Source organism: Dinoponera quadriceps, unplaced genomic scaffold (genome assembly GCF_001313825.1).
Source record: "Dinoponera quadriceps isolate SergipeBrazil2010 unplaced genomic scaffold, ASM131382v1 scaffold5809, whole genome shotgun sequence".
NCBI classification, from domain to species: Eukaryota; Metazoa; Arthropoda; class Insecta; order Hymenoptera; family Formicidae; genus Dinoponera; species Dinoponera quadriceps.
The window spans coordinates 345,758-351,762 of record NW_014559826.1 but is presented as its reverse complement, the minus strand read 5'-3'; positions in this window follow the sequence as shown (position 1 = coordinate 351,762).

Sequence of the window (6,005 nt, the reverse complement as noted above, 5' to 3'; positions counted from 1 at the left end):
TATATATATATATATATATATATATATGTACAAATTTGTAATAATTTTATAATTTTAATATATTAAAGATATTTATAAACATATATATTTAAATTATAAATATATATATTTATATATATTTAAAATTAAATTAAAAGTACGTTCATATATTTAAAGTATTCGATTAGTAATATTTACCAATCAATCAACATATATCAACGCATTAGCGACGTACAAGAAAATATATTTTGATTCTGTTTCCTCCCTTTTTCTTTAACATTAATCTTCAGATTTTATATTCTTTCTAAAGTAGTATATCCCTTCCACCTACTCGTTGATATTCCAAAGATAAATCAAAGAAATACGTAATCAACATTGTGATAATGGTAAGCCTAGTTATAAGCACAAGCTTGGTACGCTTACATTGATGTTACGATATTGTAATTCACACATTCATCCAAAAATTTACTTAAAAAAACGAAATTATAGCGAATTCGTGACAAAGTTAGTCCTTTACACTGGTTTGTGAAGAGGGAATGCCGTGGCGGCCGAGATCGGGGCAGCTGACCTTGCAACCACTATGATTTATGGCTGGACGAGCTAAACAGCGAGCGTCCTATCCAGGTATCCGAAAGCTCGGTCGTTCGCGTCGCATTTTCCTCGGAACACCCTGTCGATAGCTTCGCATTTCACAAGCAAAGTGTGCCTGAAAGTATTGCACACGTCATTGCCAAAAATATTTTGACTCATCAAGCCAAATACTTACCTATATTTGACTAATGATGACGAATATTATATGTAGGCTAGATTAAATATTAGATAGACTTAATATCTTATTTCATAAGAATACTATACACAGATATGCAAACACAAATAATAAATCTATATTTAATCACACTATGATTTTTACAATTTCCAAACTTATCTCTTAATAACTATCAAGAGGTTCAAAAAAAGGGACCAAATGGTTGATCGAACAGACAGAAAATTGTCCATATCCCACAAGGAACATTGTAAATTACATTTATAACCAAATGTAGATTTTTGTTATTTGCATTTATATAGACAATTGTACAGTTTGTACATATGTAATTGCATTATACGTATAAGTCGTCTTTTTTTTGGCTAGTATGTGTGCGTTATAAACGCAAACTAACTTAAAATTATTCGACGGGGCTTAGAACGATGGAACCGAGGGGGTGAATAGATAGAGTGGGGGAATCGCTATGCAGCTGCGCTGTTCACACGAAACAAGATGGCTGAAAACGTAAAGCGTGCGTGCACAGACGTCCTCCTTTTATTCTACTTTTTTTAACGTTTTAAGTGTTTTATACAGTGATAACTCTTTTCTTAAGTCCGAATGTACTGTGCTCTGTATTACAACGTAGGACGGTTTGAAGACTTTACGTATGTGAGTGCGTGGTCAAAAATATTCGAACAATACTGATGATAAGTTACCATCCGTTCCTGACTATAAATCGGCAATAAGTTCACATTGTAACGGACTTAACGGTGCAGCAATGCGAAAATAGGGCAGGATGTAAAATATTAATGTCTATCGTGCTCCGTCCAAAGACATACAATACACAATTATAAATTTACATTTGTTTTTTATTGATCACATCGATTTCTTTATTATTTTATTTATTACCACTTTAACGACTGGTCTCGAATATTCTTATTCGTTGTTTAGATACTGCGGCTCGTAGCGCAATAAGTGCCAAGAAACTGATTTGTTCATGTTAACATGTACACCGATGAAAAAGTTCCTGACACATCTGATTCTTTTCATCTTTTGTTTTTATTTTGAAACTGAAGAGCAAGAAAGAGTGCCTTTCTATTTATATAATTACATGTACAGTTGGACTTCACACTTGCAAAAGATGATAAGAATCAGTGAAAGATAGATGATGTAAGAGAAAAAGAGGAAGTTAAATGTAATCGTTAAAGAGATTGAAATTTTAATAAAAATATAATAATGAATACAGTGTTCTTGTCAGTGTTTCTCTGTAGCAAATAAGAATAACAATTACAACAACGAAATAGTAATAAATTGAAAAAATAATGAAAGAAAATTACACATGTTGCAGGAAAATGGATGAATTTATGTATTCGTGTGTCTTTGCGCACGCGTGTGAATGTCAAGTTAAAGTTTAATTTTCCTTAAGAGTTTAAACACTGCGACAAATCTGCATAAGTTATATTAGGAGGCATTCTTTCGGCTAAACCAAAGAACTTACAAAGAAGATGGGCTATTCACGAAATAATCAGAGATTTGGACGATGGAAATGGAAAAGAGAAGGGCAAAGAATGGAAACAGGAGGTGAGAAAGGTTTGTATGGCAATGTGTAGGTAAACCTACATTGCAGAACGCACCCCCAGGACGGATGGCGGCAACGAGAGTGAACCCCGAGTTTGTAGGGGTTGGACGAAGAGAGCGAGGGTCGATATTGTGCTTGACAGATAGTTTCCCATAGCTCCGACAATCCATCATGGCCGGCACGCGGATACGTATTGGTTTTTGTGCAACGCATCTTAGCTGTGAACCTCAAATTGAATATATTCTTTCTCTGCCTTTTGCGTAAAATTTGCTTCTAAACGTTGCGAAATTTTAGGGCAAAATGAACACATACAATTATGACGAGATAAGTTAACATAAATTAACATATCGGTTGTTAATTTACAAATGATATAAGTCTATTTTGCGGTGTTCTTACAAAACACATTTTATTTACTTCGAAGTGACACGTTTGTTATATTTATATAATTTATGTTTCTATTAAGTGTCTATTATGTTTTCTATTAAGAAGATATTTTCTTTTGTTCCTATTACAAAACAATTCTACCGTTTCTTTTGTATTTATGTGCCAAAAATACAAATTAATGTACATATAAATCGCCGGTTTTCTCGATAAAACTTGCTGATTTTTAAAATTTATTTTCCATCACACAACGTAATTAATTTAATTATATTAAATTTTATACACAGGCCTCCCCTCATAAATCCACCCACGATGTTGATGCAAAAGCAATACAGCGATTCATTACTGCCCAACTTGAACAGACATTAGAATTCTTACTATTCAATTAATTTCTTTATGACGTCATATCGTTAATTCAGAGTTACTTTGAAAGTTGAACGGATGATTCAAATCATTCTCTTTGTGTATAATTGCAACCTAATTCCAATGATAATAATTACTTCGACGGAGTCGTCGAACCGTTGACACCGGATGGATGATGGTGGGGCAGATTATGGCAGTGGAAAGGGGGAAGAGAACGGAAAGGCGGGGTGCATAAACCATACCGCAAGTTAGCGAGAGAAAGCATAACAGATACACGTGTCTTGGCGGCTCCGCTTTGCGACACATGATTCATGGAGGTCTTGATACGTTTTTTACACCTGCGACGGCTTTATTAGAATTTCTAATGGAAGGGTCCACGATGAAGAGTGACATGAGACCTCGAGACAATGCACTTCTCGAATCGACTGAAATAGGCCGATCAAAATCTCACTTTTTGCCGCATTATCGGATATCAATTGAATTAAGTCCAATTACGTTGATCTTTTCGTGTAATCGAGTAAAGTTAATTTGACTATCAAACAAATCTGCGTGAGATACGTGATAAAATTTTATGTAGCTTTTACATGCGCCGCCTTTCTCTCACGTAGCTTTCTACACATAATTCTGACAATAGAACTTTTTCTAATCTCTGTTATTTTTCTAGTCGTAACGACAAAATGATGAAATAAATTTGTTATAATCAGAATGCGTGTGGGTATTTTTATATCCAGAAATATACCAATCCAATTTTTCCTTTGTAAGTAGGAGAAAATGGGAGATGAAGGAAGAGAATCGAAGAGTAAGTTAAAAAATAAAAGAGAATAAGACAGAATCGTTAAGTCACAAAATATGAAGGTATCGAAGTAAAATTATAAATAAAACGAGCTTGTAGTATCATAATAAATCAGGAAGAGGCGAAGAAAGAGCACGCTGCAAGCTAGTCTCCCATTTGTAAATAAACAGTTTTGCGAACGTGAAAACGAAGAAATGTGTTTTCTCATTGAAAATCGGCGAAATAACGTTTCAGCTCGTTTCGCGTTTGGCCGGGTCGCATTTCTTCATGAATCGTGTGAAAGAAGAATACAAGACCGAAGATATGATTTGGACTAAACAATTACTCGGGTACTCATCTGCTACTCGAAATATCACAAATTTCTTGCGCAAAGAATTGAATAGTTACCAAGGCGCGGTTCCGAGACTGCTATACGGCCGTTTCGCTGACACAAATCTGCAAAACGCATTCGGTCACTCGAATTAACACACACGCAAATCCGCAAACACGTCCGCTCGTCGCGGACTCGGAAGGAGAAAAGAGCCGAGCGGTTGGACTAGAATGCTCGCTAGAACTAACTGTAACGTTAGAAAAGCCATCGGACGCATGATACTTCGCCGTGTGTACATTTCGCACACCTCTATCTGCCAAGTCCTAACTTATTTACCCCACGACAACGAGCAACAATAATTCTCTAGTCTGCAAGCGGCCTATCTAAAGACCGACAAATTTCAGTACACACGTATTTATTTACGCGCGCACGCACGGAAATATTAGTCGTATAAATGATAGAGGTAACACGGGTATTCAGGTGATCACGGTAGCAGTACCCGCCGGGTACCCGGGTATCAGCCGCGTATTTCGGGTAGTGAGCGAGAGTATCCGGGCACCCGGGGTACCCAGGTATCATTAGCTTTATTAGAATGATGTAGATATAGGACAAACTAGGCGAACTCTCTGAAGTGGCGAATGTCCATGGAAATGGTNGGGGGGGGGGGGGGGACACCGGTGGCGGCAGTACGTACGTACACAGATGCGACGACTCAAAGTGGAAGAGATAGCCAGTTTCGTCTGGAGCGGAGGGGGAAGACGATTAGATGGTGGGGAGGAGAAGAGGAAAGGGTAGGACGGCCGAGGGCGGGCGCGCGCCACAATTCAACGGGAACGGCCGCACTCACCACATCTGGCGAGCAACTGCCACACTATCGGCTCTCTATTCAAAACGCTTGTTCCTATTCTCGAAATGATTAGCGCCGTGAAATCGAGAGAGCGATGCGCGCGAACCGGGAAATCCAATGGCAATGGGAGACGAGGATGACGGGCGGATCAGTGGCTTTGCGATCGCACGTGTTAAATAAATACGAGAGACAAGTGTGTCTCATATTCGCGAGAGAGAGAGAGAGAGAGAGTAGAAATTTCAACGGGGATAATACGTGATATAATGACGAGGGGGAAATTTGTGGCGCGCGGAGTGAAAATTTCGGCGAGAAATACAACGCGTGGTTGAGGGAAATTTGGCGAAACGCAAAGGAACTCGTTGAAAATCTTATCCGCGAGAAGCAAAGAGAGAGAGAGCTCCGCCTCCTCAGTCGTCCCCTCCGCCGCCACGTCGCTATCCCGAAGTGCCCCCCGTTTGACCAACTGGCTACTACGTCACACATGCTTCTGCTCGGAGCCGCCAACTCCGAAGCCTCTCCTCTCGGCCGGCTCAGTCGGTTCAGTAAGTTACGAGTTGCGTTCGGGCTCGCCGTACGGGCGATAACGGGGGCGTCAATCAAATCGCGATTGGGAGAGGATTCCACCTCGTGCACACTCTCCTTTTCCTCGTCTTTCTCGACTACAGGCAACAGGTTTGAATTTATGGGACAATAAAGAGTGCGGTGCGTAGTGTGCGTGTCTCTCTCTTTTTTTCTCTCTCTCTTTACGCCTTTCTTTCCTGCTCTAGGCCGCTCTTTCTCTCGTCTAGACATCCTGTCCTTTCGTCGCGGAGGAGAGGAACGAACGGCGAAGACTATCAAACTCTCATAAAACTGTCAGCCGCGACCGCCGGGGCTGACTTATGTGCGCCCCTTCTTCAGCCGCACACGTTCGCCGACCTGTACTTCTCGCGCAACGATCACGATCCCATTACGGATCTTTTAACGAGAGAGATCAGACGAGACACTCCGCCGGTGAGAAGCGAACGACGC